The 21,547-nt window shown below is 38.1% G+C and overlaps 1 protein-coding gene across 4 annotated transcripts in view; it reads right to left on the bottom strand.

Annotated features, from left to right (window-relative positions):
• The window catches only part of FMNL2 (formin like 2), a 199,926-nt gene that overhangs the window by 85,145 nt on the left and 93,234 nt on the right, over nucleotides 1–21,547 (bottom strand). The window contains exon 1 of one of the 4 annotated variants that reach the window (XM_081333933.1): nucleotides 1,324–1,494. The exons of the other annotated variants lie outside the window; for them this stretch is intronic. The gene's annotated coding sequence lies outside the window, so the exon portion shown is untranslated. Of the gene's footprint in view, nucleotides 1–1,323; nucleotides 1,495–21,547 lie in introns of those variants that run through there. 4 annotated transcript variants of the gene reach the window in all.

Below are 21,547 nucleotides of genomic sequence, written 5' to 3'. Positions count from 1 at the left end.
TTTCCTTCTTATATAGCTCAGGCTACTGTTGTTAAAAGTACATAAAAATCCAGCCAGGTAAAATTAGGAATATATATATATATATATATATATATATATATATATATATATATATATATATATATATATATATATATATATATATATATATATATATATATATATATATATATATATATATATATATATATATATCTCGGATAAGCTGACCCTCAAATTTTTAACCAAAATGCCACAGAAATGCATCATCTGCCAATAAACCGACCCTTACAATTTTTCTGTATGTTTATCAGTGGGTGGCGCATTTTCCATGGTATTTTGGTTTAAAAAAAACAACCAAGGGTCAACTTATCTGCAGTTGAGCTTATCCATGAGATATAGGTAAAGGTAAAGGTTCCCCCACACATGCGTGCTAGTCGTTTCCGACTCTAGGGGCCAGTGCTCATCTCCGTTTCAAAGCCGAAGAGCCAGGCGCTTGTCTGAGGACGTCTCCGTGGTCATGTGGCCGGCATGACTAGACGCCAAAGGCGCACGGAACGCTGTTACCTTCCCACCGGAGTGGTCCCTATTTTTCTACTTGCATTTTTACATGCTTTCGAACTGCTAGGTTGGCAGAAGCTGGTATGAGTAACAGGTGCTCACTCTGTTACGCGGCGCTCGGGATTCAACCTGCCAAACTGCCGACCATCTGATCGACAAGCTCAGCTTCCTAACCCACTGAGCCACCGCGTCCCTATCTATGAGATATACATATGTATAAAATATACAGACACTTTTTAAAAGCCAAGAGAAAATAAAAACCTACATAGGGATCGTGCAAACTTTACTTCTCTGTTGTGTTAATTCTTCTGCTGCAGTGCTGGCAAAGGAATAACTGTGGGCCTACATTTAAAATCTCACCAAAGAAATATCAGCATTAAAATGAGAACATATTAGTCTATTGCAAAGAAGAAGATTATGTTCTGATTTTGGCAGGTTCCTATATACAAACAGAGGTTAACAATTTAGTTCCTTGGCTTCTAATCTTTTGTCCATAATGATATGGCTCTTCTCATGTGAAAGCAACACAATGAATGTAAATATTGACCAAAAAGCATCACTAATAAAATATTTAAAAGGAAATGATGGCAGGAAAACTCGTCCATTATTAATCAGCTCCCAATTCTGAATTTCATACGGTACATACAACCCCCTGTATCACTTCTGCCCTCTCTAGTAATGCTGGACTTTTGGCAGAAATATAGTCACTCCAGATCCAAAGTTTTCTCTGTGGTTATGCTGCCTTCTTTCCCCCAATTTATCTGAAAACAGATGGCTTCCTACCCATATTCTACTAGTATTGAAGGAAGCTTTCAGGACTACATCACCACGTGTCAAGAGTCACCGAAGCTTTGCTCTGATATGCCTGTAGTGGGGAATTCCTAGTCCTGAATTGCAATCCCAGCTGGCAGAGCCAATGGTCAGCTATGTTGGAGCTGTAGTCCTTCACATCCGTTTTTCCATTCAAACACGATGCCCTCACCTTTACAACCTGCTACTTTCCAAGATGTAAAAAGCAACAGCATCTACCCTCAACCAGCAACAGTGCTAAGAATTTTCTCATGTGGAAATTACAATGAGCACATTAGTGTAGATAAGATTTCAAGGGGCCACAGCTGCACACACACAAGCACACACGCACTCCAAACATTGCCACCCGTATTACATAAGAACACTAGAATAAGAGCCCCTGATATCATGACAAATAGCTGTTCATTTAAAGCTAGAAATGCCAAAGGCAACATTTGGAAATAAACCTCTTGCCCTCTGCAATGTGGAAATCAGGGAATGCACGGCTCATAGTCAGAAATTCTAGGCAGATATAAGAAGCAGAATGAAAGCAGAATAATCCGTGTATTCTGCTTAATGCAAGATATTATCTCAGTTCTGAGAAACTGACTTCTCATCTGTGGTTTTCTGGTGTAAAATATTAGCCTAAAATGCTAATGCTTGTGGTTGAGATGCTAACATGTCAACCACAAGCTAACTAGAAGCTAACACTACAGGTGCCCCATAAAATGACAGAGCCAACGTTAATAGCATTTATTTATGCAATTTAATTTCAAAACAAACCGTATATATATTGACATGATTGTGTTCAAGTGAGTACTAGTATCTTTTTATCTGCCTTTCGTCCAAGATAAAACTCCAAAACTGACTGAAGTCCAAAGCTGACTGAAATAAAGTATATATAATCAAGCCACAAAACAACATTATGCTAATAACAATAGAGACCAGAAAGCCAGATCACTACGGCAACTGTCCCATCTTTCAGATTAAACTTTTATGCAAAGTTTGCACCCTTCTAAGGTGGTTTACTGCTTGGGGTGGGTGGGAGTGGGAAATTTCCTTGGTTGGATATTGGAGTACAACTCTATGATAACATTTCAGGAATTGCTAGAATAGTGAAATTCCACAGCGACAGAATTAAAGTGATGCAAGATGAATTACGACCAATGAGCCTCCAAATTTTTGTTAGCGATTTAAGCCAATACAGGCAGAAAATCGTCTTTGCATAATATACTTTTTGCAAAACGTCTCCTTAGGTTAAAAGTTGAGGAGAAAAGATCCGTTGGCAGTTCTTATAAATCACAAAGGATCTTTCAAAACTGGTTCTACCCATTCGCCTACCTGGTTGGGAATTAGCAGTATTTTTTCAGGGAATCGCTTGTCTCAGATTTTCCAGTTAGAAAAGGAAGGGTTCCTTTTAGTGATTATAAAACCATCAGCTAATTTGGGGCTTTCCCCCCCCACCACCTTTTACTTTCTACTTTTCCAGAACTGCTTTCTTAACTTCTTTCCCACAAGTTTATTCCTTTGAATTTTACCAAGAAAGTTTTGCACCTCTTCCTGTACAGTGCTAAATGATTAATATTTTAGCCTGAAGATGTCTATGACTTATCCTCCTTCCTGTAATTCTACTGCCTGGAATTGAGTAACACTAGGAGTCATACTGTACTAAGCTGTAATCATCTTGATCTAAAAGATAAATGGGCAGCATCTACAAAGGCCTTCTCTTTGCCACACTAAAAAGAAGAAAAGTGACTAGACTTCATTTGATGGTACTGCATGCTACTTTCTCAGGTTCAAGAAATGTTCATCCTGACCCTGAGACTCACTAAGACCACCCAGGCAACCACATCACAAGTTTTATTTATTTTAAAAAGAGAGATTAGGAGTATGCATACATAGGAAGTAGACAGGATGATGGTCACTCCGTCCTGATTTGAAGCTGGCCCTTTTCAATATGTTGATGTCTCACCCATATACAAAGTTGTGGGGGGGTGGAGATTCAGTTGTGATTCCATGACACTGTTTTGATCCTTCCCCCCCCATGAACATAGTCAAGATAAATACATTAGATTCTTTCAATGTGTACCTATAAATCTGGAATATGAATATGAGCCCAACATACTGAACAGTAACTAATCCTGATTTATTTCAACAAAATAGAAAAATGTTCCTAAAGCAGAAATTGTAAATGCACCAATTAGAAGAGTGCTCTAACAAGGTCACATAGACTGATATTCTTGAGCAGGGGTCAAAAAGAAAATACTTCTTTATGCTAGGCTGTTGAAGCAAAGTTTCAGCTAGAACGGTGCTTTCTGATAACCTGATATGATTCACATATCAACCACTATAAGATGTTTTGCTTTGAGTTTAGCCCAGGGGTCTTCAAACTTGGCCTTGGCAAGGGGTCTTCAAACTTGGCAAACTTGTGGACTTCAACTCCCAGAATTCCTCAGTCAGCGTGCCTGGCTGAGGAATTCTGGGAGTTGAAGTCCACAAGTCATAAAAGGGCCATGTTTGAAGACCCCTGTTCTTGAGGATCGAGCATCCAATCTCACACTTACTCATTTTGCCTCAGTTTTACATGGGAACAAGGGGCCTCTTGATCAACTATGACTTTGGAAGACAATGCCGTGCTTCTTAAGTTATATATTTATTATTTTATTTATTATTTTATTTATTTAATTTTATTGGCTGCCCAACTCCCATGGGTTCTTCTTAGGTTTCTCAATTCTATCCTGCGACAGCCAAAAGAGCCCAGCCCTCACAAAGCAGAAGAAGAAATGGCAGCTTACGGGAAACAAAAGATCTTGACTTTTATGAATTCTGGGAGCACAATATGGAATGAGGTTATAGTAGTTACTGCTAACTGTGAAACTTGACACAGAGGATTACATTGGGGGAAAAGGAATATGCAATTTGTTAAACATTCCTGTCCTCCTAACAAGGAGATAAGCAATCCTCAGATAAATAACACTGCCTGTACAAAGTTATGGGGCAAAGCAATGGGGGAAGGCACCTGCTCACTTCATAAACTCAAACAGCCTTCATAGTTCTGTATTTGAATTTTCGCCCTTTGAAAACAGAAAGAGAAATTCAGCCCCACATCTGTAATCCTGTCTTGTCTGTGAAATTGCTAGGTTCTTTTCCTCCCCTTTGATCTACTTAGATTTTAGATAAAAGGACCGGAAACTATTGCATTCCTAATGATCACCTGATTGTCTGGAGAATTGCTCAGTCCTATGTGTGTGACTCATATATTCTTTCTGGTGTTTCCCACTTTCCTATCTGAGCTTTTTCGGTTGAAAATATCTTCCCTCCAGGCCACTCACTCTTCTTGTTGGACTCTTGTTTTGTTATTTACAAACGTCCTCTTTTTCCCATTCCAATTGCTAAGTGATCGTGTAGAATGGAAGATCACCAACAGCAAAGGACGGCTTCCTTCCTGTTCCAATCCCTGATAGGCAGAGGTATTGCTATTGACAACCAAATCACTAACACACCTTGAACTATGGCCTCCGAAGTTACGTCAGGCTATTAAAGAGACTCCCCTCACTGTATTGTCAGATCTCACTCAGATGTCGGGTTTTAAGGAAAAGGAACCGAGAATCACTCACTCAGTATTCAATAGGAGGTTCTGCTGAATAGCTCCTTGTTGGAGCTTGTAAATTGATCTCTTAAAAAAAAATATGAAACTAGCTTCTGTGTTTATGATTGTGTTTTTTTTTTATTAAAGAGTTTTACAAAAAAAATTTTTTACAATACATATCCCCAAAACCCACTCGCCCCAAACCACCCCCCTTCCCCCCCACTTCCCAGAGCTCAATACCGGGTTATAGATATAATAATCATATTCTAACTAAGATTATCCATTATAAAATTAACCAAATTCATAATGTGCTTTAACTCCCCTTTAACATAGATACATTCAAATTATTAAAAACATAATAATAATAACTTAAACAAAAATATAATCAATACTAATACTAAAATTAATAACCATCTAAAATCTACTCATAAGCTAAATGGAACTTTTTAGTCCCATATTTATTCTGAATATAATCTATCCACCTCCTCCAAACTGAAATATATCTTTCTTGCGAGTGACCCTTCAAATAAGCCGAAATCTTAGACATTTCTGCAAGATTCGATACCTTAAGTACCCATTCTTCTATAGTAGGCAAACTATCCTTCTTATGATTGTGTTTGTTTTGTTTTACCTCTTAAGCCAAAGATTATGAATTTATGTAATATTAGCCAGCTTTATTTTTGCTGTTTTGAGTTGAAATACTACACTTCCAAACTATAGCTTATGCCTGAATAGATGGCTCCTATTACGTAGTAATATTATTAACTGGCACAAAACCACCTTCAGTTTGTTACGTGAGGAAAAAAAAAAGAGCACTAGGTTTCCTTATAAATATATAAAGTTTAGATCCATTACTCTGTAACATTATTCTAATGATATTGTTATGCAAGCATTATATGAACCTTAATTTAAAATCCAGTTGAAGATAAATTTCTTTTAGGATGAAATGAAATGTCACAGAAAGGTTTGCAACAATCAAATTCTCCTATCCAACTTTAGTCTGTGGGTTTTCTGCCTCCTTTTGTTTCAAGTATTTTTTGAAAAACATAATTATCTAGCCATTTAAAAGAACTGCATCATGTCGCTGAACATCTATGGAGATTCTCAGTCATCCAGGTCATGGTCGTCACAAAAGTGCTTTTTTCAAGACAACTGCACTTTTTTTTCCCCCTTGAAGACATTTTGCTTCTCATCAAAGAAGCTTCTTACACTTCAGGGCTGAAGAAGCTTCTTGGATGAGAAGCGAAACGTCTTCATGGAAAAAAAATGAAGTCCACTTGACTTTTGAAAAAAGCACTTTGGGGACACGTCTTTGAACATTACAACTGTATTCATAATACACCATAAGCAGTGATGTCATTCATTAAAACACCAAGGAAGCATTAAAATCTAAAATTAAAGGGCATAATTTTACACCTATTCTAGAAAAACAGAGAGTTTCTGAGGAACTGGAAAGTATTTCACAGTTGTATTTCTATGGTTTCGGAATATACACAGTGTGGATGTGGTCTCGAGAGATACACAATTGTGTATGTGGTCTGGGAAAACACATCAATTAATCAATCTTTATTCAGTCATAGAATGGTAGATAAAACTCAAAAGCCACTGCTAAATTAGAATAAAAAGGAAATATATATAACTCTTCAAACAAAATCTAAAAAGGTTTAGAGCAGGGGTGTCAAACTCAATTTCATTGAGGGCCGCATCAGCATTGCGGTTGCCCTCAGGGGGCCGGGTGGGTTTGGCCTGGGTGGGCGTGGCCTGCTGGGTGGGCGTGGCTAGAGTGTGTATGGCCTACTGGGTGGGCGTGGCCAGCTCTACATGGTTCGCATCAAGAGTGCCTATGGGGGCCTGGGCAAGAGTGGGACAGATCTGAGGGTCTCTGGCAGAAGGAGGGTCTCTGGGCCAGGGCCAAGGCAGTGGGGGCCGTTCCTTCACTGTTTCCAGGATGGCTTCGCGGGCCACATGAAACCACTTTGCGGGCCGGATCCGGCCCCCGGGCCTTGTGTTTGACATGTCTGGTTTAGAGGAAATACTATAGCTGATTGTACATACTATAGAATAGTACTTGGCTGAGATCAAGGAAATAAAATCAGATTGATCCGGTAATAACAACTTAAGATAAAACAAGTGACCAGGATATTTAGTAAAGACCAGAAATAATAATTCCTGGTGAGCACCTGTGTAGAAGGGGCAATGCAGAACATGTTCCATGGTTTCAATTATTCCTCCACCGCACGGACACAGTCTCTGTTCAAAGGGGACCTTGTGGCATCTCCCTTCAGGAAAGGCTGCTGAGAGAGCATTGAATTTGACTATGGATAAAGCCCTTCTGAATTTGGGGATCATTCTGTGCTAAGCTACCTAGATGATTGAAGAAGGTGTACAAACAAAGTAGTGTTTCTGGGTAAAACTGGAACGTCCACTTGCAGCTCTAAATCAATGGTCTGCTCTTTAAGATCAGCCAGTGAGCATTAATAGCGAAAGCCCAGCAAAATAGTACTCCAGCATATATCCTGTGAGATCAACCAGCCTGGACAAAATCCAAGATACACAACATTAAACCAAGGCAAGAACAGCAGCACCAACTGCCACAGTAAGTCCACTCTCCTTGCAACTAATCAAAGCAATAACATCAGTCAGGGCTTACCTGGAAAAAAGATAAGCCCTAAAGTAAAGAGTATATAATTGCCCTAAAGAAAAAAAATTCACCCTGCCCCTCTTCTATAGAAAGAGTAAAATTCACACCCACAACTTAAACTATTCCTAAGGATCCTTGCAGAGGACTTTTTCTTGAAAAGGTCATAAGAAGGGCTTCACTTTTGTAAACAAACCTGACTGAAGGGCAAACATCTGCGGTGGATGGCGGGAAGTCCATTCGTTTCAAACTTTCCTGCCAGAGATTGCTAACAGCAATGAATGAACAGACTGGATGTATTTTCCCACGCTGAAATCGTTCCATGAAGGACTTTCTGTTTTTTTCAAGTAGTACCTTGATTATGGATAAAAAAAGGCAAAGGCAGCTGCCCAGGGTCATTTCCTCATTCTTTGTTTTGGTACACATAGACAACCACAGAAAACTCACAGAGTCACATCACACCCTATTGTACCTGTGTAGCCTGGGCACATCCATGTTCAATATAGATGAAAATAGGATAGCCAAAAGTTGAATTACCTTAGGGACATCAAATAACGGCCTGCATGTGACGTTTACAATCACATCCTAAATTTATGTTATATACTGTAAGTTCCTCAAACTATGCCTTGGACTTTTACCTCTTTGCAATCAGTCTCTGGAGCCATTTGCAGCAGTCAGGCTGCTCTACAATTCTTTGACTTATTGAATATATCTGAAATATAAACTGCTCTGGTCATCCCTACTTATATAAGCTATGGCAGGGGTATGCTCTTTTATGACTTGAGGACTTCAACTCCCAGAATTGAGGTCCACAAGTCATAAAAGAGCCAAGGTTGCCTACCCCGAACTATGGGTTATATTTAGAACAATTCAATTCCAGAAGGCTCTCCTCCCCCCCCCCCCCGCCGCATTTTTAAAACTCAGGGGGAGGTGAATATTCTAGAGGTGTAGGGTTTTTTTCCTCATCTCAATACAGAAATGTATTGGTATGAGTTGGAAGCCTCTGAAAAGTCCAAGGTTTTTGTCCAAATGACAAAAACAGTGACCCATCATCACAATGCAAGTCCTTTTATGCACATGTGCAACTTCACAACACATGTTCAAAAAAGGGATGGAGCTTACGCTTATGCTATGATGGTGCAATGCTGTTTTCTTCATTTGCTCCTACTTGCCTTCCCCCCTCCCCTCAAATATCTATGCCCGAGTTGCCTTTATTGAGAACATCATTAAAAAAACTACAGAGAAGCCCTTTAGGAATGTGGGCACCCTAATTATAATCTCTATCAAACCAAAGGCAGTGTCATATCACAGGTAGTCCTCGACTTAACAACCAATTGTTTAACAGTCATTCAAAGTTACAACGGCACTGAAAAAAATAACTTACAACTGACTCTCACATTTCAAAGCATCGCAGCAACCTCTTCGGTCATAGTATCAAAATTTGGGCACCGGCAACCACCATGTATTTAGGATGGTGGAAGCTTCCTTGGTTCTTCATGTGATCACAATGGGCAACCTTCCCAGCCAGCTTCCAAGTCAATGGGGGAAGCCAGATTTGCTTAACAACCATGTGGTTCGCTTAACTGCCGCGATTCACTTAATAATCATGGCAAAAAAAGTTGCAAAATTGAATGTGACTCACTTAACTGTCTTGCTTAGCGACAGGAATTCTGGTCTCAATTGTAGTCATAAAGTAGAGGATTGCCTTTACGTAATATGCCATCAAAATGAGCATTTTGCCTCTGCTCTCAAGTGACAGAGTTAACTATTCAAAACAGCAAAGAATCAGAGCATCAAGCCTTGCCAAGTCCACAAATACAGCTTATTTCTGCTTTCACCTTTCGATCGTGGACAATGACGCACTGCATTTATACACTGATAAGAGAACAATAAAATGCTTGTTCGCTCTTCGGTAGTGTAGGATGTGGCTTGGCTAAGAGTAAGAGTACTTGGTCTGTCTTTGAAATGGACCTATTATCTACTCATTGCTTACTAGATTGTCCCTTTCCTTCTCATATTCCTGAAGAAAGAAAGAAAGAAGAGAGAGAGAGAGAGAGAGAGAGAGAGAAAGAAAGAAAGAAAGAAAGAAAGAAAGAAAGAAAGAAAGAAAGAAAGAAAGAAAGAAAGAAAGAAAGAAAGAAAGAAAGAAAGACTACTTAAACTGGATCTATATCAATTGGATCAAATATCTGGAAAAGTAGGTAATTCCTTCAAAAACAATCATTGAAAAGTTATTCAACAAAAGGAGCACTCACCAATAATACGTACAATATTAATGTCAACATAAAATGTTAATTGAAAACCTACTACATTTTGCATTTGGTCCTGCGAAGGAACTGACTCCCTATTTCACTCATAAATGCACACGTTTGTACAAACACACACAAAGCCTTCTTCAACTGAGTCGTATCAATGTGCTTGTGGTGGAGAAAACAGCACGTGAAGATCTTAGAAGATTTCTTCTTCCCCACCGTCCATTCTTTCATTTCTCTATTGCTCAGCAGGAGGATGTGATGCCCTAACAGGTGCACTAAAATTTAAAAATAAAGTTAATAACAAGCCTGAATCAAATCATGAGATTAGATTTACTTTACTTCTAATTATGAATTAGACAACAGTTTCTTAAGTGTCAGCGTGGAATTTTCGGTGCCTCCTTCTGATTTATAAGAGGAAGCGCAGATAGGAGGAAATATGTAAGCTCATCACATATGATTTATGCAACTGAAAATAATAATTTCCAATTACATCTATTTCTGGAAATTGTATCACTTTAGCAAAATAGTTCCCTTTTCCTTTATTCCAGATTATGTGTTTAAACTGGGGTTAGATTCTCCATCTTTCACGGATCAATTTTATTTCAGCAGCAAGAGAACAGAACAAGTTCTTTCTTTCAACTTCTGCTTTCTCCAGACACGTGCCCAACATTGGTCTTCATTAGAGAACCTATAAATTAATTATCTAAACAGTCCTATTATTTTTTTATTGATTATACGCCATCAAATCTTTGTCAATTTTTAGCAACCACAAAGGACTTCATGTCCCATACATCCCAGTCAATTTGGATGAACGCTAAACATTCTGAGAATTGAAATCCAACATGTGGGGAAGGCTCCAGGTTAGCAAAGGATGACCACCCATTCAGAAAAGGAGTTCAAACTCATTGTAACTCATCTACTCCAACTAGTCTTTTAATTAGGATGAGGCACCACCTGATCATGCCTCCAACTGTTAGTTATTCTGATCTAATACTAGCAAATATTGCAGGCTTATCTAAACACATTCATCTAATCAGTCATATAAAGATATGCAAGAGTTATTTAACAATGAAATCATCCACTCACATTCTGGTAAACTGATATGAATGATTGTTCAAAGCCAATGAGTAAGCCTGTGATTCTGTTTGAAAAATGTTAGAGTTAACTGGCCCTAACCAGTTTTAACTTCCTGAAATTAAATTATAAAACGCTCTAAGGACCATCACAAACACAACTTCTTCCACCTTTTTTTTTGCAAGGATAGTTATATTTTCCTTAAACTTGGACCGGTTACTAAAAGGTGCCAGTAGTGAGACAGTGTTTCTTCCAGCCAAACTAAGTAGACATTTTATAAGACTGATAAAATCTGGCTCAACTTTTAATTTTTCAATAGGTAGCAACAGGACCACCTTAATCTGAGTCATCGAACACTTCACTTCAGTTACCACCCTCCCATTTTCTTTGATTTTCCAATCTCTATTTTTCAATTGTTGAAAGACAGTAATCTGTTGTGTTTAGCTAACATATCGTACCTTACAGCAGCCCCTACAAAATTGATTATAGTTAGACCTGATGGGTACTTGATCAGAAACTGCAGAGATTTACATACCGTAAAACTGAGACGTTAAAAAGAAATATATATATTCTGGAAGAAGAGAATGCAAGGCATTTCTATATTGTTACTAATAACATCAAATTCAGTTCCAAATAATTCTCTTTTCATTATTTTATTTATTTATTTAATTTAATTTGTATACCGCCCTTCTCTTCTTTCTGCCCCAGCAGAAAGAAACAAGGTCAAATGTCAAAGCAATGGTCCAAATTATGCAAGGCTTGCAGAATAAACTGCAACTGGCTACATTTGCCTAACAAGCCAAAGCAAAGTAATTCAAATTTCTCCTTAGCACAATTCAAGTCAATATATCTGTGATTCGCTAGTTTTGCTCAGCCACCACAGAATTTCTTTCCACATCCCCTCTTAATGCATTTCTTTTGTTGTATCTTACGCTACATGCTGGCCAGTACATGTGAAAGCTTACTCTCATTGAACACCCACAAAAGTCAGAACATAAACTATGTTCCTAATATAAAGGGGGGAAAATAAAATGAAGATAATAAACTGTTTGAAGAAGTCAATAGTTTTTAACTGATTGCAAGAATTATAGCGCAAAGTCTTAAGTTGCCAAAAAAGAACTCTGTCTCAAATGAGGCTACATTCCTGAAAATTGTCACATCCAGCCATTTATCAGTGGGTTATTGCATACCAACAGTAGGTGGGTTTGAAGCAAACTGTGAGTGGATCTAACCAATCTCCTTTCCCACACTTCCACCCCACCACCCAGATTTCCTCGATTCCATTCCTCCGCCTCATTTAAGTTACCAGAAAAGAAAGTGAAGTAGTGAATTGCCTGCTTGCCTTGGGTTCTTGCAACTGGGCTAAAAATCATACTGAATTCATCTGTGCACCACAAATGGCCACAGTTCTCCTCCCATGTGTATCAGTTCATTTGTTTCCATGAAAAGCAAGCTATTAAGCTAGAACAAGAGGACAAGACAACCAAAAGAATAGAACGGGACATCTCAGGCAGAATCATGGGGTGGTTGTTTTTTGTTTGTGTTTTTTAAAAATCCCATTTATATCCCGCCCTTCTCTGAAGACTCAGGGCGGCTTACAATCTAAGAAGCACAAACCAATGTGCTTAGCAATAGCCTTCATTCTATGTATATGCCTGCTTATTAGGGCTTTCGGGGGGGCCCAAGCGGCATTTTTTACAAAGTCAGCTTATTGCCCCCAACAATCTGGGTCCTCATTTTACCTACCTCGGAAGGATGGAAGGCTGAGTCAATCTTGAGCCTGGTGGGACTCGAACCTGCACTAATTGCAGGCAGCTGGTGTTACTTAGGGAGGCATTAGCCCACTGCTCCACCAAGGCTCTTTTGTTTGTTTTTTTGCAAACTGTAAAACTGTTTCCAAACTACCAAAATCAAAATAAAGTTGTTATACTCACACAAGACCAGCATGTAACCATACTACTACCTTGGAACTGTATTTAAGTAGGTTTGAAAAGTTTTGAAGGATCTATCTATTCTAAACTATCCACAGAGACTTCAATGCACGAACCCACAAATATTATGCCCCACCCAGTTGCATCTAATGTGCTAGACAGAGCTTTCCCTTCTTTCTATACTAAGTTAACCTCAATGAGAGTAAAAATCTAAGCCAGAGGAACATGACCTCATGTTAACCGAACTTGAACACCCACTCAGTATTTTGTGAATGTAAACACTTTGTTTCCTACAAAGATATGCTGTGTCTGCCTTGCAAGTGGGAAAAAGTTACAAACATGCTGATAAAGGCCAAATCATTCATATACCCATCTAAACTCAGCATTTTAAAGTCCCCCTCCACAATTAGATAAGAGCTTATCGACAGCGGAAAGTACAATGCTGAAATCTGATCATGTAAACTGACATCATGAACAGTCTGCTTAGCTTCTGGTTTCTTTTCTCCCTTCTCGCCTTCTCAAAAATAAGGATGTTAGCCAAGATCTGAAGAAACAGGTTCAACCACTGTAACTTAAAGCTTTATACGTGTCATCTGATGCCAGCTCAAGTATACACTAAAATGCGCACCTTTAAATTTGCCTCAAATTTGTGTATCCCGGTAAATTTATCATCCTGGCCACAGTAGCAGTTCTCGCAGTGAGTTCTGCCGTTAATTTATGAGTCCCATCAACATCTGTCAGAAATGTAGATGAAGGACATGGAGCTTCTCCTTCATGAAGGTTTTTGTTTGTTTTTAAATGGTTTTGCCTGTTTTAATTGTTGAAGGACAGTAATCTATTAGGTTTTGGCTAACCTATTACAAGTTATGGCAGCACCCAGCGAAATTTGACTAAGGTTGGACCTTAGGATGGAAAACTGCAAGAATTTAGGTAAAACCGACAAGTAAAAGAAAAATATATATATTCTGGTAGAGGAGAACTGCAAGCTTTTTAATATGCTATTAATAACATCAAGGTAAAAGGTAAAGGTTCCCCCACACATGCGTGCTAGTCGTTTCCGACTCTAGGGGCCGGTGCTCATCTCTGTTTCATAGCCGAAGAGCCAGCGCTTGTCCGAGGACGTCTCCGTGGTCATGTGGCCTGCATGACTAGACGCCAAAGGCGCCCGGAGCGCTGTTACCTTCCCACCGGAGTGGTCCCTATTTTTCTACTTGCATTTTTTACGTGCTTTCGAACTGCTAGGTTGGCAGAAGCTGGGACGAGTAACAGGCGCTCACTCTGCTACGCGGCACTCGGGATTCGACCTTCTGATCGACAAGCTCAGCGTCCTAACCCACTGAGCCACCGCGTCCCTCACTTCTAAATAAATCTCTTTTCATTAGGCTCTAGTGGCAGCTGACACAGCCAGAATCACATGTCCAAAGTCAGGGCTGTTTATCCAAGGCTTAGAAAATAAACTACAACTGGCTATATGTAATACATGTGTCTGACAACATGTTTAGAGTGGGAATCAGAAGAGGCCAGTTGGTTAGGAATTGTATGAGTTGGCAGGGTTGTACAAAAAACAGGTTGTGATTATTCACTGGACAAGGAAATAAAACTCTATTCTTTCTCAGAGGTGTTTTATTTCATACTCAGATTGCATTACTAATAAAAATGTTGTGGATATCCTGAAGGCCACAAGCAAGGAACCCAAACAAGAAACCTGGCGGATAGGTTTTTTTATGGCATTAAGAGTTCAGTTATTACAGAATACTGATGAAAAAAAAGATAAATATAAGCAATGAGGCATGTTGGCAAGTTGGAAGGAAGGAAGGAAGGAAGGAAGGAAGGAAGGAAGGAAGGAAGGAAGGAAGGAAGGAAGGAAGGAAGGAAGGAAGGAAGGAAGGAAGGAAGGAAGGCCAAAAATGATCCTTTCATCAAAATGACAAAAGCAGCATTGCACACTATATCCCTTTCATTATTCTGACTATCCTTGCCCTACCGATCCACTCCACTGAAGGAAAGTCTGAATGACTTCAGTGACAAAGAATATTAACAACTTTTCCCAGATAGTTTTGAAGTAGAAGACAAGAAATAGTACCTCGGCTAAACAATCACATATACATTATCTTTGTGACATCATGGAGAATGAATGGAATGATACCAGAACTCAATGAAAGCAAACACCTATATGTTAAAAAAACAAAACAAGTCATTATGTTCAAGGAAACTGCAGACTAGACTACTGTAATAAATTTCAGGAAAAAGAGAGAACAGCATGAGTTTGTCAAGAATACGTTCTGTTGCTCTGCTTTTTCATTTACATAATATATTGTGGGAACATTCTGGAGATAATGTATTCTGCTTAGCATCCTGAAGCCCCTCTCCTGATTTTTTTAAAAATTTTAATTATTTTCTTCTTGTTTTAAGTTGCTTTCTATTATAATGTTTATATGTAGTTTTTATGTTTTTAGGTCTACTTGTACACTGCCCGGAGTCACTCTATGAGGAAGATGGGTTGCTTTTAAATGTGCTATATAAATAAAATAGATAGATATAAAATGATATAATTGCAGCCCAGTATTTAGAAAAGACTATACCATATCAGATGTTCTCAATTTTCAGCAGAAACTCTTCACTTCCCCTAAAACTGTTCCTAAAAAGTAGTTCAGTGGCACAAATGATATTTTTTTCCAAATCAAAGTGCAAAAAAAGTGGCTAATTTACATATTCACACTTTTTTATCAGCTAAATTTTAGGCTTGCAAGTTTTCACAGTTAACCCGTCACTCTGCCACTTTGAAAGAAGGAAAAAACTGCAAAATGATTTTCTTATTTGCAGAGACCCAAATAAATTTCCATTTATGCCTTAACACTAGTCAAGGTTATTATGGTAACCAAAGTAGCTCAAACTTGGTATAGTCTCATATACTTTAAAAATACACAGATAGTCCTCAGCTTACAACCATTCATTTAATGACTGTTCAAAGTTACAGCGGCACTGAAAAAAGTGACTTATGACCAGTTCTCACACTTATGATCATTGCAGCATCCCTTCAGGCACCTGACCAAACTTCAGGTGCTTGGCAACTGGCATCTAATTCACAATGGTTGCAGGACCCCAGGGTCCTGAGATTATCATTTACAACCTTCCTAGGGAGCTTCTGATATGCAATGGGGGAAGCCAGATTCATTTAACAACCACATGATTCACTTAACGATTGTAGTGATTCACTTAACCACGGCAAAAGGTCATAAAACTGTGGTGGCCGCAGTGGTCAGAATGCATATTTGCAGGCTAACTCTGCCCACTGTGAGGCGTTCAATCCTGACCGGCTCAAGGTTGACTCAGCTTTCCATCCTTCTGAGTTCAGTAAAATGAGGACCCAAATTGTTGGGGGCAATATTGCTAAGTGCTATTGCTAAAACTCACTTAACAACTGCTTTATTTATCAACAGAAATTTTGGGCTCAATTGTAGTCATAAGTCGAGGATTACCTGTGTTGTTGAAATCAGTTTAGAAAACCATGTTGGTAAAGCCATGGAGTGCAGAAGGCCTTTCAGGCCATCTTGCCCAATTTTCATTCACTCTAGGAATCCATATTAACAGCATCCCCAATAGAGGGGTATCCCATCCTGTGCTTGAATCCGTCCAAACAAAAAAAGCGCATCGGGCTTATGTAGAGTAACTTATATTTTTGCCTTGGCAAAAGATGCTTTGTGCTATGGAGACCATAATTTTCTTTGTCAAATTAAAGCGATAGCTCAATTTTTCCTCAACCAACTTGCCGGTCAGGATAGAGGAACATCACCATGTAGCCACTTGGCTTCTAGAAGCAACGATAATGCAGAGTCATTTTGAAGAGTTGCTGCGTTTGAATTATAAAGGAACCGTCTGAAAATCTGCACCATCCTAGAATCCAGTGGCTTCCTGATAACTGTAATGATGGGATTATCTGTCTGTCTAGCTTTTATGGATTATATCTACCACATGGAACCAGGACTCTGGATGTCTTACAGAGCTTACATATAAAACGCAGTAGAGGTGATCTTTGCCTTACAACCATTTATTTAATGATGGTTCCAAGTTATGACAGCACTGGAAAAAGTGACACAACTTGTCCTTGATCTGCAGCACTCTTGTGGTCATGTGATCACAATTCAGGAGTTTGGCAACTGATTCACATTTACAATGGTTGAAGCATTTTGTGGTCACCTGTGCAGTGATTTTCAACCTTCCCAATTGGCTGCCAATAAGCAAAGTCAATTGGAGAAGCCAGACTTGCCTAATGACTGCATGATTTGCTTAATAAGCACATAATTCAATTAAGAACCAGAGTAAAAATGGTTGTAAAATCAGGTCAGTGTGATGACTCACTTAATCACACTGATTTATCACAAATCAGTGGGATGACTCACTCAATGATTGCATCGCTCAGTGACTGAACTTCCAGTCCCAATTGTGGTCATACGTTAAAGACTACCTCTGTAAGTCAGTACAATAATTGTGTGAATTAAATATTAGCTTTCCACTCACTCTCATGCAATGATGATGAAAGGAAACCTACCATTTGTTAATTCCATTATAAATCAATATGTGTATTGATTATTGCTGGAAAGCCAAGATCTTTCTGACAAATTCTCCCTTCCAAGGGTTCTTGCATTAAAATGTCTGAATGATTCTAACAGTGAAAGGCAAACATTCTTAACCCTATAGACTTTTGTGCTTTTCAAACTTGGTATCAGGCTTAAGTTTGCATTTTAGAAATGTCAAAAGCTTCATTAATTCACTTTACTCATTAATTACATATTTATGTATTTAGAAAAAAGGGCTCATGCATAAAAGATTTGAAGCTCTTTTCAGAACAGCACGATGATGGAGGTGAAGAGGAGGATGTTAAATCACTCAAGATGGACAGTAACGCTTGATAAATATGCTTTCTGTTAAAAGAAAAATACATAAAATCTAAAAAGGAAAAAAGTATATTACTGAAGCTCTGAAAACAAGGTAGTTATATGAGAATATTTATAGTGGCCACATAAATGGCTACTCATATGATCTTATATTCCCTTTCAGTTGTTGTGTGTGACTCACAGGTCACCTAAGGCTCTACATCCATCCAATTAAAGGCTGTCACATACAAGAAGATCTTCATTATCAAAGGCTGCTCAGGACAAACCAATTTTATTTAAAAGACTGAACTTTCTCTCGGAATCAGACAGCTGATCCATGCAGCAACTTTCTCAGTATATATAAAATTACCAAAACTTTTACTATCACTTTTATTTTCTACTGCATCTGAAACAACCCAGAATGAAATGCCTCAAAATTCCTAACCTGATGGTGATTTTCAAATGTGCTGTATCACAACCCCTGTGAACTTCTATAATTCTTCCCCAATACTGTGGTGTTGCTATTGTCATTTGCAAGTTTTGCAATACATAACTCAAGGCAAAGGACTTACCTAATACTCCTTCTTTCTTCTATTTTCTCTACAATAACAACTTTGTGAGGTGGGTTGAGCTGGCAGAGTAACTGGCCAGAAGTCACCCAGCTGGCTTTCATAGCTAAGGTGGAATTTGCATTCTCTGGCTTTCTAGCCTGGTGCCTGAATTAAAAGTTTAATATCACTTAGTTAGAACGATATAGAATGTACAACAAAAAGAGATGCTGTCCACAGGAAGATGAAGCAAAATGAAAATTGACAACAGTGGTGTTTTTGAGATTGCTTATTTTTGACACAATTCTTCATTGTTTGATGGCTCATTTACTGTAGAGCTTGTTTGTCCAATTCAGACATTTGTAAAGGTTGTCACACATTGTTGTCTGGTTGTAACACATTGTTACAAAATAGATGGCAGATTCATTGTTTGGAAAGAATTAATTAAGACTTAGTTAATTCTTCCAGCAGCACAATAACTGACATTTCTTAATCTGTGCCTTATCTAGATACTGTATTAAACAGTTTACTATCTAAAACTAGTTTTAAAAATTAGGTGTGGATTTATTAGACGGAATACTTAAAGATTAAATATTGGTTTGAATATGCTTAAAAAGAACAGAAATTTTTTTTGGACATAAATGTATTTTAGCTTAAGAGGGACATGTTTTTCAAGTAGTATATTATTTCCTTCTTTTTTCTTCCCTTTTTTCTTTGTTTTTGTTTTAAGATATGAGAAATGTAAAACTGTTGGGATGGCTTGTATGAGGAAAAAGACTTAAATATTTAAATGTAATTAAATCTAAGAAAATCTTAACAGGTAAAAAAATGTTTTTGAACATTGTGGGGAAAATAAATTTAAATAAGAATTTTAATAACGGGTGATTAAGATGATTAATTAGAAAAGAAGCTTCATATTGATGTGGTTGTTACTTGTAGAAATACTAGAAAAATGTTTATATTCAACTGTTATCTACTAAAATACTACAAAATGTACTAATTTAAAGTTGATAAAAGAGAATATTATTGGAAGAAGAGAAAATCAAGGAAAGCTACTATGTGGAATATGGAATTATAGAAACTAATTATTATTGTTTGTAAATATAAACCAGGACAACACGCTGTTTACCAAATATTAATGGTGATTATGTTAAAAAAATAATAAATTATATTTTAAAAAATAAACAAATAGTTTATCAGTTTACTTAAAAAGTGAAGAATTAAGGGCAAAATTAAGTGCTAAATCTTTTCATAAGGATTAAGCACTGAGGCTATAAAATGGAGAACACTTTGTCCAAAGTCAGACTCTTCCATTAGGATGTACTTTTAGCATATACAAACAATTAACTCATCTGATAACCAGCCCAGACATCCTAAGGGAAAAATTAATTTCCTGTAAATAGCTAAATCTAATTGAACTTGAAAATTCAATTGAAAGCCATATGTCCAGAGGTTTGTTTTTTAGCCCTTAAAAAAACCTGTATTTCCCGTTTTCTGACAGACATAATACTCATAGACTAATTAGTCTTCAGGTATCAATACATCTGTTTCTCTAACTATATTTCAACAGTTTTATATTCATCAATCCAAATTATTGTTACGGTCAGAAGAATTTCCTTTGGCCCTGGAGATGACATTTACTTTGAACAACTGTTTCACACCATAGTCAACACCAATGACATACAATTGCTATCCACTTGCCCATAAGGAAGAGAGAGATATGCTACAAGGAAGAAAGTACATATTTCTAAATATTTTAACCATGTTTAACAAGAAAACAATATGGCCTTTCTGTTGAACATCCATGCCAAATATCGCTAGGCAGATTCTTTGCACTATTGTCAGCTATTTAAGTACTGTTCTGTCCCTGCCCTACCACCATCTTTGCTAATAAGGGAGTATGATAAGAGACAGAACAGGGCATTACAAGCAGTCTGAAGGACAAAGACAATTCCCATACAACGCAGCTATCTAAGGTGCCCTGCCTAGTCAAACATCTTAAAAGCAACACCTTGAATAAGAGGCCAAAGATCAAGGACAGTGGGGTTCAGCTCATAAAAGCATCAGTAGACCAAACGAGAAAGCTCTTTATGAATTGAAACTCCCACTGTAACAAACAGGACCAAACAACACCCAGCATTTCAGCCTGAAGGCATGGAAGTTTCTGTATCTAACTAGGGTATCAATGGGACTTTCCTCTAATCAGACCATCAGCAAACGTTCTCTCTTGCATTTAACCTGGAAACCAAATGAGAAGAATTTGTGTCCCCCCCCCCCCACAGTCTTCTGTACAAGAGATAAATGAATCACAGGGACTCTGTATACTTGCTTTGAAAGATGGCATTGCTAATTGCCAAAAAAAAAAAAAAGCTAGGTCCATGAAATTCTAGACCAGATGAGATATTAACAGAAATTGAATCTGTTCCTTTTGACCCTGAAGATCAGCTTTGCTTGTCCTCTCATATCCCTAAAAAACGAACATATTTTGCAAGCCACGCTAGGTGATTCATTTCTGACAATTCATCCTTTATGTATCTAATAACAGTAAAATAATGCTGAAGTCCATGAAGTGTATTGTAAGATACAGAACTGCCAGGTCATTCTCTGAATCTGAAAGTCTGAGTAAGTCATATAGGAACATTGTGTATGATGAAACATAAGATTAATTAGTTTAGATTGGAAGGAACCAATCAAGAGAATGCTTCACAATGTTGTTACCCTATATTCAGGTATATGAATTTTCCAAATCCTTTCTATCTACCCTTGACCAAGTGCAACAATATATAAAATATATTAAATCATAATGATATTACCACAGAACTAAAGCACAACAAATGGACTAGGGAAGCACATATATATGATCCCAGATGCCAGGGTGTATCATAGTCTAGATCACGGCTTTTCAACCTTTTCACCCTTTGTACCACTTTTAGGATATGGCAACATCCGAGTACCACAGAGTCCCCTAGCAAGGTGTCAAAAACTTGATGACAAAAAAAGGGAAAAAGTGATGAAGTACAGGTAGTCCTCGACTTACAACAGTTCGCTTAGTGACTGTTCGAAGTTACAATGGCACTGAAAAAAGTGCCCCCCAAGCCACAGCCGAGCAATACACCTGCCTGCCCGCCCGGTGGCACTCTTCCTCCTGTCTGAGGTTTTCATTGTTGTGAGCATTTCTGTTGAGGATTGGCAGCAGGGGGGTGGGGGGGGTATTTGGTTTTTATTGCTCCCGTCTGCTGGGTGGTTGCAGCAGGTTTTGGTCACTTCACATGACCCTGGAACACTGTGACCATCATAAATATGAATCAG

Source organism: Vipera berus (assembly GCF_964194415.1).
Source record: "Vipera berus genome assembly, chromosome: 1".
Lineage (NCBI taxonomy): Eukaryota > Metazoa > Chordata > Lepidosauria > Squamata > Viperidae > Vipera > Vipera berus.
The sequence above is the reverse complement of the archived record's forward strand: the minus strand, read 5'-3'. Positions and strand labels throughout refer to the sequence as shown.